At 38.0% G+C, this 12,654-nt stretch overlaps 9 pseudogenes; all 9 read left to right on the forward strand.

Annotated features, from left to right (window-relative positions):
* The first annotated feature begins 246 nt into the window (after window positions 1-246).
* On the forward strand, window positions 247-365 carry LOC127958116 (uncharacterized; annotated as a pseudogene).
* A 367-nt stretch (window positions 366-732) lies between these two features.
* LOC127958123 (uncharacterized) lies at window positions 733-851 on the forward strand (annotated as a pseudogene).
* Window positions 852-2,258: 1,407 nt separating this feature from the next.
* LOC127962728 (uncharacterized) lies at window positions 2,259-2,377 on the forward strand (annotated as a pseudogene).
* Window positions 2,378-2,742: 365 nt separating this feature from the next.
* On the forward strand, window positions 2,743-2,861 carry LOC127960448 (uncharacterized; annotated as a pseudogene).
* An 84-nt stretch (window positions 2,862-2,945) lies between these two features.
* LOC127963383 (uncharacterized) lies at window positions 2,946-3,064 on the forward strand (annotated as a pseudogene).
* Window positions 3,065-3,751: 687 nt separating this feature from the next.
* Window positions 3,752-3,870, forward strand: LOC127966269 (uncharacterized; annotated as a pseudogene).
* Window positions 3,871-3,954: 84 nt separating this feature from the next.
* LOC127964296 (uncharacterized) lies at window positions 3,955-4,073 on the forward strand (annotated as a pseudogene).
* A 1,441-nt stretch (window positions 4,074-5,514) lies between these two features.
* On the forward strand, window positions 5,515-5,633 carry LOC127959227 (uncharacterized; annotated as a pseudogene).
* A 6,836-nt stretch (window positions 5,634-12,469) lies between these two features.
* LOC127961272 (uncharacterized) lies at window positions 12,470-12,588 on the forward strand (annotated as a pseudogene).
* The last annotated feature ends 66 nt before the right edge of the window (window positions 12,589-12,654 follow it).

Here is a 12,654-nt window from a genome sequence, read left to right on the forward strand (position 1 = left end):
CCAGGTGCTCTAATATTATTGGAAATGTATTACTAATTATATAATAATCTTTAAAAAAAAAAAAAAAAAAAAAGTCAATGCCCGATCTCTTAATCTTAGCAGGTATTGGCCTGGTTAGTGCTTGGATGGGAGACCGCCTGGGAATACCAGGTGCTTTAAGCTTTAGGGTTTTCTTTCCTACTTATATAATGTACCGGCGATTAGATTGACTGATCTTTAAATAGCTCTCTCTTTGCAGCAGTCTTCGCTTATGGCCATACCACCCTGGCTATGCCAGATCATGTCTGAGCTCGGAAGCTAAGCAGGTTTGGGCCTGGTTAGTAATTGGATGGGAGACCCCCTGGTAATACCAGTTGCTTTAAGATTTTTGTAAATTTTTCACAAATTATATAATAATCTTGAAAAAAAAAAGAGTCAATGCCCATTCTTTGAATCTTAGCAGTCATGGACCTGTTTAGTGTCTGGATGGGAGACCGCCTCGAAATACCAGGTGCTCTAATATTATTGGAAATTTATTACTAATTATATAATAATCTTAAAAAAAAAAAAAAAAAAAAGAGTCAATTCCTGATCTCTTAATCTTAGCAGGTATTGGCCTGGTTAGTGCTTGGATGGGAGACCGCCTGGGAATACCAGGTGCTTTAAGCTTTAGGGTTTTCTTTCCTACTTATATAATGTACCGGCGATTAGATTGACTGATCTTTAAATAGCTCTCTCTTTGCAGCAGTCTTCGCTTATGGCCATACCACCCTGGCTATGCCAGATCATGTCTGAGCTCGGAAGCTAAGCAGGTTTGGGCCTGGTTAGTAATTGGATGGGAGACCCCCTGGTAATACCAGTTGCTTTAAGATTTTTGTAAATTTTTCACAAATTATATAATAATCTTGAAAAAAAAAAGAGTGAATGCCCATTCTTTGAATCTTAGCAGTCATTGACCTGTGTAGTGTTTGGATGGGAGACCCCCTGGTAATACCAGGTGCTCTAATATTATTGGAAATTTATTACTAATTATATAATAATCTTAAAAAAAAAGAGCCAATGCCCGATCTCTTAATCTTAGCAGGTATTGGCCTGGTTAGTGCTTGGATGGGAGACCGCCTCGGAATACCAGGTGCTGTAAGCTTTTGGATTTTCATTCCTACTTATATAATGTATGGGCGATTTGATTGGCTGATCTTTAAATAGTCTTCTCTTTGCAGTATCCTTCGCTTGCGACCGTAACAACCTGGCTATGCCTGATCTCGTCTGCTCTCGGAAGCTAAGCAGGTTTGGTCCTGTATAATGTACCGGCGATTAGATTGGCTGATCTTTAAATAGCTCTCTCTTTGCAGCAGTCTTCGCTTATGGCCATTCCACCCTGGCTATGCCAGATCATGTCTGAGCTCGGAAACTAAGCAGGTTTCGGCCTGGTTAGTAATTGGATGGCAGACCCCCTGGTAATACCAGTTGCTTTAAGATTTTTGGAAATTTTTCACAAATTATATAATAATCTTGCAAGAAAAAAAGAAAGGAGTCAATGCCCCATATCTGAATCTTAGCAGGTATGGGCCTGGTTAGTAATTGGATGGGAGACACCCTGGTAATACCAGTTGCTTTAAGATTTTTGGAAATTTTTCACAAATTATATAATAATCTTGAAAAAAAAAAAAAAGTCAATGCCCGATCTCTGAATAATAGCAGGTTTTGCCTGGTTAGTACTTGGATGGAAGACGGCCGGGAAATACCAGTTGCTGTAATATTTTTGGCAATTTTTACTAATTACATAATAATCTTGCAAAAAAAAAAAAAAAAAAAAAAAGAGTAAATGTCCAATCTTTGAATCTTAGGAGGTATGGACCTGTTTAGTGCTTGGATGGGAGACCGCCTCGGAATACCAGTTGCTGTAATATTTTTGGAAATTTGTACTAATTATATAATTATCTTGAAACAAAAAGAGTCAATGCCCAATCTTTGAATCTTAGCAGCTATCGACCTGTTTAGTGTTTGGATGGGAGACCGCCTCGGAAAACCAGGTGCTCTAATATTATTGGAAATTTATTACTAATTATATAATAATCTTTAAAAAAAAAAAAAAAAAAAAAAAGAGTCAATGCCCGATCTCTTAATCTTAGCAGGTATTGGCCTGGTTAGTGCTTGGATGGGAGACCGCCTGGGAATACCAGGTGCTTTAAGCTTTAGGGTTTTCTTTCCTACTTATATAATGTACCGGTGATTAGATTGACTGATCTTTAAATAGCTCTCTCTTTGCAGCAGTCTTCGCTTATGGCCATACCACCCTGGCTATGCCAGATCATGTCTGAGCTCGGAAGCTAAGCACGTTTGGGCCTGGTTAGTAATTGGATGGGAGACCCCCTGGTAATACCAGTTGCTTTAAGATTTTTGTAAATTTTTCACAAATTATATAATAATCTTGAAAAAAAAAAGAGTGAATGCCCATTCTTTGAATCTTAGCAGTCATTGACCTGTGTAGTGTTTGGATGGGAGACCCCCTGGTAATACCAGGTGCTCTAATATTATTGGAATTTTATTACTAATTATATAATAATCTTTAAAAAAAAAAAAAAAAAAACAGAGTCAATGCCCGATCTCTGAATCTTAGCAGGTATTGGCCTGGTTAGTGCTTGGATGGGAGACCGCCTCGGAATACCAGGTGCTGAAAGCTTTTGGGTTTTCATTCCTACTTAATGTATGGGCGATTTGATTGGCTGATCTTTAAATAGCTCTCTCTTTGCAGCAGCCTTCGCTTGCGACCATAACAACCTGGCTATGCCTGATCTCGTCTGCTCTCGGAAGCTAAGCAGGTTTGGGCCTGGTTGGTACTTAGATGGGAGATCGCCTGGGAATACCAGGTGCTTTAAGCTTTAGGGTTTTCTTTCCTACTTATATAATGTACCGGCGATTAGATTGGCTGATCTTTAAATAGCTCTCTCTTTGCAGCAGTCTTCGCTTATGGCCATACCACCCTGGCTATGCCAGATCATGTCTGAGCTCGGAAGCTAAGCAGGTTTGGGCCTGGTTAGTACTCGGATGGGGGACTGCCTAGTAATACCAGGTTCTGTAAGATTTTTGGAAATTTTTCACAAATTATATAAAAATCTTGCAAGAAAAAAAGAAAAGAGTCAATGCCCAATATCTGAATCTTAGCAGGTATGGGCCTGGTTAGTAATTGGATGGGAGACCCCCTGGTAATACCAGTTGCTTTAAGATTTTTGCACATTTTTCACAAATTATATAATAATCTTGAAAAAAAAAAAGTCAATGCCCGAAAATTTTCACAAATTATATAATAATCTTGCAAGAAAAAAAGAAAAGAGTCAATGCCCAATATCTGAATCTTAGCAGGTATGGGCCTGGTTAGTAATTGGATGGGAGACCCCCTGGTAATACCAGTTGCTTTAAGATTTTTGCAAATTTTTCACAAATTATATAATAATCTTGAAAAAAAACAAAAAGTCAATGCCCGATCTCTGAATAATAGCAGGTTTTGACTGGTTAGTACTTGGATGGGAGACGGCCTGGAAATACCAGTTGCTGTAATATTTTTGGCAATTTTTACTAATTATATAATAATCTTAAAAAAGAGTCAATGCCCGATCTCTGAATCTTAGCAGGTATTGGCCTGGTTAGTGCTTGGATGGGAGACCGCCTCGGAATACCAGGTGCTGTAAGCTTTTGGGTTTTCATTCCTACTTAATGTATGGGCAATTTGATTGGCTGATCTTTAAATAGTCCTCTCTTTGCAGCAGCCTTCGCTTGCGACCATAACAACCTGGCTATGCCTGATCTCGTCTGCTCTCGGAAGCTAAGCAGGTTTGGGCCTGGTTGGTACTAAGATGGGAGACCACCTGGGAATACCAGGTGCTTTAAGCTTTAGGGTTTTCTTTCCTACTTATATAATGTACCGGCGATTAGATTGGCTGATCTTTAAATAGCTCTCTCTTTGCAGCAGTCTTCGCTTATGGCCATACCACCCTGGCTATGCCAGATCATGTCTGAGCTCGGAAGCTAAGCAGGTTTGGGCCTGGTTAGTACTCGGATGGGGGACTGCCTAGTAATACAAGGTGCTGTAAGATTTTTGGAAATTTTTCACAAATTATATAAAAATCTTGCAAGAAAAAAAGAAAAGAGTCAATGCCCAATATCTGAATCTTAGCAGGTATGGGCCTGGTTAGTAATTGGATGGGAGACCCCCTGGTAATACCAGTTGCTTTAAGATTTTTGCACATTTTTCACAAATTATATAATAATCTTGAAAAAAAAAAAGTCAATGCCCGAAAATTTTCACAAATTATATAATAATCTTGCAAGAAAAAAAGAAAAGAGGCAATGCCCAATATCTGAATCTTAGCAGGTATGGGCCTGGTTAGTAATTGGATGGGAGACCCCCTGGTAATACCAGTTGCTTTAAGATTTTTGCAAATTTTTCACAAATTATATAATAATCTTGAAAAAAAACAAAAAGTCAATGCCCGATCTCTGAATAATAGCAGGTTTTGACTGGTTAGTACTTGGATGGGAGACGGCCTGGAAATACCAGTTGCTGTAATATTTTTGGCAATTTTTACTAATTATATAATAATCTTAAAAAAGAGTCAATGCCCGATCTCTGAATCTTAGCAGGTATTGGCCTGGTTAGTGCTTGGATGGGAGACCGCCTAGGAATACCAGGTGCTTTAAGCTTTAGGGTTTTCTTTCCTACTTATATAATGTACCGGCGATTAGATTGGCTGATCTTTAAATAGCTCTCTCTTTGCAGCAGTCTTCGCTTATGGCCATACCACCCTGGCTATGCCAGATAATGTCTGAGCTCGGAAGCTAAGCAGGTTTGGGCCTGGTTAGTACTTGAATGGGGGACTGCCTAGTAATACCATGTGTTGTAAGATTTTTGGAAATTTTTCACAAATTCTATAATAATCTTGCAAGAAAAAAAGAAAAGAGTCAATGCCCAATATCTGAATCTTAGCAGGTATGGGCCTGGTTAGTTATTGGATGGGAGACCCTCTGGTAATACCAGTTGCTTTAAGATTTTTGCAAATTTTTCACAAATTATATAATAATCTTGAAAAAAAAAAAAAAAGTCAATGCCCGATCTCTGAATAGTAGCAGGTTTTGCCTGGTTAGTACTTGGATGGGAGACGGTCTGGAAATACCAGTTGCTGTAATATTTTTGGCAATTTGTACTAATTATATAATAATCTTGCAAAAAAAAAGAGTCTATGCCCAATCTTTGAATCTTAGCAGCTATGGACCTGTTTAGTGTTTGGATGGGAGACCGCCTTGGAATACCAGGTGCTCTAATATTATTGGAAATTTATTACTAATTATATAATAATCTTAAAAAAAGAGTCAATGCCCGATCTCTGAATCTTAGCAGGTATTGGCCTGGTTAGTGCTTGGATGGGAGACCGCCTCGGAATACCAGGTGCTGTAAGCTTTTGGGTTTTCATTCCTACTTAATGTATGGGCAATTTGATTGGCTGATCTTTAAATAGTCCTCTCTTTGCAGCAGCCTTCGCTTGCGACCATAACAACCTGGCTATGCCTGATCTCGTCTGCTCTCGGAAGCTAAGCAGGTTTGGGCCTGTTTGGTACTAAGATGGGAGACCACCTGGGAATACCAGGTGCTTTAAGCTTTAGGGTTTTCTTTCCTACTTATATAATGTACCGGCGATTAGATTGGCTGATCTTTAAATAGCTCTCTCTTTGCAGCAGTCTTCGCTTATGGCCATACCACCCTGGCTATGCCCGATAGTGGTACAGTCCAGGAAGTGAGTAGCTGAAAGAGCAAACAGAGAATCTTTACATCTAAAACAGTATTTAAATTCGTTTTTATTTTTGAAATAACCTTTGTTTTCAAAAGTTAAAGTTTATTTTGTGTCTAAAGTGTTCCCCCAGCAGCCTTTGCTGTTTGGGGGACCATCAAATACAGTTTTATTTCTGTGATGGAAATAGAAAGCATGGCAGCAAACAAAGAACTCAAAATGAAAGACGGACAAGCAAACAATGGACAAAGCATGGATAATGACAGCGGAAAAGGACATCAATCTTCCATGAATGCAAGCGATGAAAGGAGGAATATCAGAAAAGAGGTATGTGGAGAACACCATGAGAAATATTCCAAAGAGTTGACTGTGGAAGTTGAAGTGGCAGGAACAGAAAAAATCTCTATGATGGACTTATTAAGAGGTGTAAAGAAGGAGTGTGGAGAAGTGGTGGGATGCAGAGTGAGAGGAGAAAGGTCATACGAACTTACAATGAAGGATGATATGGCCAAGAGTAAACTGATGGACGGTGTTAGAGTAAAAGGAGCAATGGTGCACGCCAGAGACATTGTGAACAATGAAATGGTAGTGTCATTTATTAACCTGCCAGTTTATTTGGAAGATCAGAAGATTTTTGCAAAGCTGGAAGAATGGGGAGTTAAACCACTGTCTGCCATTAAGCGCCGGGTATGGCCAGGAACTGATATTTTAGATGGAACGAGATTTTTAAAAGTCCGGTTCACTGATGAAGTTCGCTCACTCCCATATTCAACCAGGTTTGAAACATTAAGAGGCACAGAGTACTTTCGTGTCATACACGACAGGCAGGTGCGTGTATGCAGGTTGTGCATTAAAACAGGATATTTATTTCGAGAATGCCCAGAGTTTAAATGTTTTTCATGTGGCAAGGAAGGCCACTATGCAAGGGAGTGTGGAGAGCAAACAGAGAGAGTAATAGAGGAGGAGGGTGAGCAAAGTGAAGACGATGAGAGGAGGGAGGACGATCAAACAGAGAAGCAAAGCACAGTGAGCGAGGATGACATGGAGGTTACAAAAGATGGAAGAGAAAGTGGTAATGGACAGGATGGAGCTGTAAGGGGACAGAGAGCTGGAACAGCTGGTGAGGAGGCCGATGATGGAGAAAGGAGGGAGGAGGAGGAAGAAGAGGAGGAGAAGCAAGATGAACAAGACGAAGAGGAGGAAGAGTATGAAGAGGATGTAAAGCTACTGGGAACTAAACAAGAGAAAAAAGTAGAGCAACAAGCAGTACCTCAAAGGAAAGAAAGTAAGATTCCTCAACGAATGCAGACAACACTACAAAAACTGACTGTCAAAAGAAAGGCGGAGAGAGATAAGGACAGAATTGAACTGATAAAAGAACAACGCTCTGGTACATGAATTCTATAATGGTATTATATGTTTTGGGTTAAAAAAGAAATATATATATATAATTTTTTCTTTGGTTTGCTGGCATGGTTTCTGTAACTTCAGTAAATGCAAATGGGTTAAGGAATATTAACAAGTTGAAGGAATTAAAATTTACATATAGGAGTGATATAATTTGTATTCAAGAAACGAATTGGGATGATGAAAAAGTGAGAGAAGTAAAGGATTTATGGAAGGGAGATATATACTTTAATAATGGTGCAAAAAATGCAAGGGGTGTAGCGATAATGATTAAAAAAGATAGGATTGAAAATGTAAGGCAGGTGTACAGAGATCAGATAGGGAGAATTTTAGTTATAGAATTTAAATTCAGAGGTATTGAATTCAGATTAATTAATATATATGTTCCCAACGTGGAAAATGATAAGAGATGTTGTATTGAGGAGCTAAGGGATCTAATTGTTGGAAGGTGCATAATAGTAGGCGACTTTAACATTATATGTAGTAGATTGGATGTTGGGAAAGGAGGGAGTTTCAGGTGGGAAAAATCAAGATTAATGTTAATGGAAGTAATGAGGGATAAGGGATTACTTGATGTATGGAGACATGAGAATCCGGAGAAGAGAGAGTTCACAAGGAGGCAGATGAGAGAAGGGATATTAAAGCAGAGTAGGATTGATTTAGTGATAGTGCAGGGAGATACCATAAGTTACATGGATGAAATAAGACATCAGCAGAATAACTTTAGTGATCATGATGGGGTTAGATTTAGGATCAAAGTCGGAAGGAGAGAGGTGGGTGGAGGGATGTGGATACTAAATGCAGTGTATATTGAAGAAGAGGAGTATAGACAACAGATGAAAGTGTTACTACTTCAGGAAAATCAGTGGTTGGAGGAATGCTTGGAGGAAGATGAATTTAATAATGACATTGGTAAGAGATGGGAGGAGGTAAAAAATGAAATTAAAGCTTTAAGCATAAGGTATAGTAAGAAAAGAAAAGAGAGGATGATGAAAGAGGAAAGGGAGCTTAGAGAGCAAGTGAGGATAGAACTCAGCAGAGTAGATGATGAAGAAGGATATTGCATGGAAAAGTATATAGAAGCAAATATGAGGTTAGAGAGATATGAGAAAGAAAAATGCAAAGGAGCAATTTTAAGAAGTAAGGCGAAATATGCACTGGAAGGAGAAAAGTGCACAGGGTATTTCCTGGGTTTAGAAAAAAGAAGGCAAGGTAAGACATATATCCATGAAATATATTCAAAAAAGAGAGAGATAATAACAGACTATGTAGATATATTGGAGAGGGTGCAAGAGTTTTATGGTGAGTTGTATATGAGAGGATGTGTGGATGAGGCAAGTATAGAGGAAGTATTGAAGTGTGTAGAGAGGGAGCTAGGGGAAGAAGAAAAGGGATGGTGTGATAGAGAGATAGAGGAAGAAGAGGTTATAGCTGCAATAGAAGGTTTAAGAAGTGGGAAAAGCCCAGGAAGTGATGGGATAGGGACAGAATGGTACAAATTATATAAAAATGATGTAGCACCAATTTTAGTGGAAGTATATAAAGGAATGGAGAGAACAGAAATAATACAGAGTAAAATGGTAGAGGGAGTGATAACACTAGTTTTTAAGAAGGGGAATAAATTAGATTTAGAAAATTATAGGCCGATTAGCTTGTTAAACACAGACTACAAAATACTCACCAAAGTTTTGGCAAACAGGATGAAATGAGTAATCGGAGATATTATTCAGCCAACACAAAGCTACAGCATTCCTGGAAGAGATATAGCAGATACAATTGGAACAATCAGAGATGTGATTGAGTATATGAAGAGGGATGGGAAGGGTGGGATAGTGTTGGGGATAGACTGGAACAAGGCCTTTGATAGGGTCGAACACACGTTTTTATTTAAGGTCTTGGAAAAGTTTGGTTTTGGGGAGAGAATGGTAGGATGGGTGAGGAGATTGTATGGAAGTGCAAGAAGCTGTGTAAAGGTGAACGGAATATTGACAGATACATTTGATGTGGGAAGGTCAGTGCGGCAAGGCTGCCCACTATCCGCTTTGTTATACGCCCTTTCTGTTGAACCTTTGGCATCATTAATTAAGAGAGACAAGAGAATAAGAGGAATTGAGTTGCCATATGGAGGGAAGTGTATAATTAACCAGTATGCCGATGACACAACAGTGACAGTAAGGGAAATAAGCAGTGTGGGAAAGGTTTTAGAGTTGGTGGAAAAATATGGAAAGGCATCAGGGGCGAAAATAAATAGAGAAAAATCTGAAATAATGTATATAGGAGAAGTAGAAAGATCTGATGTAGGTGTGAGGGTTGAGGAAAAGTACATGAAAGTGTTGGGTGTATATTTAGGGGTAGATTCAAAGGAGGCAAGGGATATAACATGGGCTGGAGTGATAAATAAGATAAGAACAGTTTGTATTGCATGGAAAGGAAGAAAATTAAGGATAAAAGGGAAAATTATTGTGGTTAATAATCTTATGCTGTCGGTATGTGTATATGTAATGAGTGTAATTGAAATGCCTGAGTGGGTGATGAATGAGTTAAATAAAATTGTACATGATTTTATATGGGAAGGGAAGGGAGTGAAAATTGCACAAAAAACATTAGTGGCGAGGAAACAGGAAGGTGGACTAAAGCTGATTGATTTAGAAACAAAAAAGTTGGCAATAAGAATAAAAACTGTTAAAAAATATATGGAAGGAAGATGGGAGTTTGGTTGGAGAGAATTTTTAAAGAAATACATTGATGATGTTGGAAGAATGGGAGAGTATGGGTGGTATATGGGCTTTAAGCAGTCAATGACTGTGGGAATGCCAGACATATACAGGGAGGTGATGGAGGCATGGAGGCAATTCCTGCCAAAAGTAGAATATGATTGCACAGAGGTGCACACATTTATAAATTTGCCATTGTTTTTAAATGATAAATTTAAACACAACTATAAAACATTGTATGAGCCCAAATTCTTAGAAGCCGGAATAAGGCAAGTAAAAGATATTATATATGAAGTTATTCCAGGTTTTCTTAGAAATAACTGTATATATGACTCAGTGTGTGAGTTGGATGGCATGGAGAGCAGAGTAAAGGTGGAAAATATATATGAAAGAATTAAAGCAAGTCTACCATCGAAATGGGTGAATGTTATAGAAAAAAGTTGTGTAAAGAAAAAACAACAGGATTTGCCTGAGATGTACATAATGAAAGACGGGGAAAAATATAATATAAAAAGCATTAGCGTAAAGAAAGTCTATGACCTGTTTATAATGGATCAAATAAAAGTGCCAGCATCTGAAAAAGTATGGAGTAGGGTGTTTGAAGACTTGGATGTAAAGAAAATATGGTCAAATATGGACATAAAATACAATACTATAGAATGTGAAAATAATCACTTCTTAATAAGACACAATAGAATCTATACAAATGTAGTACTAAACAAAATAAATAATGCTAATAATGTGATGTGTGATGTATGTAACAAGGAACATGAGACATTTTTGCATTATTTTTTGCAATGTGATGAATTAAAAGATTTTTTTGTTTTCTTAAAAAGTCTATTAAAAAATAATTGTTTTGATGATGTGAATTTGGAGGAGGGATGGGGAAAAATATTTTTATTTGGAGTGTTTCAGAAGACGACAGCAATAGACTTTTGGTTTATCAATTATGTTCTAAACCACGCCAGATTAGCTGTTGTACTTAGACGGAATTATGCACACTTTGAAGGGAGAAAAGTCAAAATAAAAGACTTGTTCAAAGCAATAATGACAAGAGATATTGAAATGTGCTATAAATATGGGGGAGATGATGTGAAGGAATTCTTTGTAACTGGAAACAAATTCATAAAAGAAGGAGAGAGAAAAGAGGTTTTGTATAACTGGTAAAAATTATGTTCTGAAGGTAAAAAAAAAAAAAAAGAAAAATGAAATGATTATGTTGTTTAATGTGAACAATTGAAACTGAACTGTAAATTTGTGAATTTCAATAAAAAAGAGAAGAAAAAAAAAAAAAAGGCTATGCCAGATCATGTCTGAGCTCGGAAGCTAAGCAGGTTTGGGCCTGGTTAGTACTCGGATGGGGGACTGCCTAGTAATACCAGGTGCTGTAAGATTTTTGGAAATTTTTCACAAATTATATAATAATCTTGCAAGATGGGAGACCGCCTCGGAATACCAGGTGCTCTAATATTATTGGAAATTTATTACTAATTATATAATAATATAAAAAAAAAGAGTCAATGCCCAATCTTTGAATCTTAGCAGCTATGGACCTGTTTAGTGTTTGGATGGGAGACCGCCTCGGAATACCAGGTGCTCTAATATTATTGGAAATTTATTACTAATTATATAATAATCTTAAAAAAGAGTCAATGCCCGATCTCTGAATCTTAGCAGGTATTGGCCTGGTTAGTGCTTGGATGGGAGACCGCCTCGGAATACCAGGTGCTTTAAGCTTTAGGGTTTTCTTTCCTACTTATATAATGTACCGGCGATTAGATTGGCTGATCTTTAAATAGCTCTCTCTTTGCAGCAGTCTTCGCTTATGGCCATACCACCCTGGCTATGCCAGATAATGTCTGAGCTCGGAAGCTAAGCAGGTTTGGGCCTGGTTAGTACTTGAATGGGGGACTGCCTAGTAATACCATGTGCTGTAAGATTTTTGGAAATTTTTCACAAATTCTATAATAATCTTGCAAGAAAAAAAGAAAAGAGTCAATGCCCAATATCTGAATCTTAGCAGGTATGGGCCTGGTTAGTTATTGGATAGGAGACCCTCTGGTAATACCAGTTGCTTTAAGATTTTTGCAAATTTTTCACAAATTATATAATAATCTTGAAAAAAAAAAAAAAACAATGCCCGATCTCTGAATAGTAGCAGGTTTTGCCTGGTTAGTACTTGGATGGGAGACGGTCCGGAAATACCAGTTGCTGTAATATTTTTGGCAATTTGTACTAATTATATAATAATCTTGCAAAAAAAAAGAGTCAATGCCCAATCTTTGAATCTTAGCAGCTATGGACCTGTTTAGTGTTTGGATGGGAGACCGCCTTGGAATACCAGGTGCTCTAATATTATTGGAAATTTATTACTAATTATATAATAATCTTAAAAAAAAAAAAAAAAAAAAAACAGAGTCAATGCCCGATCTCTGAATCTTAGCAGGTATTGGCCTGGTTAGTGCTTGGATGGGAGACCGCCTCGGAATACCAGGTGCTGTAAGCTTTTGGGTTTTCATTCCTACTTAATGTATGTGCGATTTGATTGGCTGATCTTTAAATAGTCCTCTCTTTGCAGCAGCCTTCGCTTGCGACCATAACAACCTGGCTATGCCTGATCTCGTCTGCTCTCGGAAGCTAAGCAGTTTTGGGCCTGGTTGGTACTTAGATGGGAGATCGCCTGGGAATACCAGGTGCTTTAAGCTTTAGGGTTTTCTTTCCTACTTATATAATGTACCGGCGATTAGATTGGCTGATCTTTAAATAGCTCT

This window comes from Carassius gibelio, chromosome A3 (assembly GCF_023724105.1).
Source record: "Carassius gibelio isolate Cgi1373 ecotype wild population from Czech Republic chromosome A3, carGib1.2-hapl.c, whole genome shotgun sequence".
NCBI lineage: Eukaryota > Metazoa > Chordata > Actinopteri > Cypriniformes > Cyprinidae > Carassius > Carassius gibelio.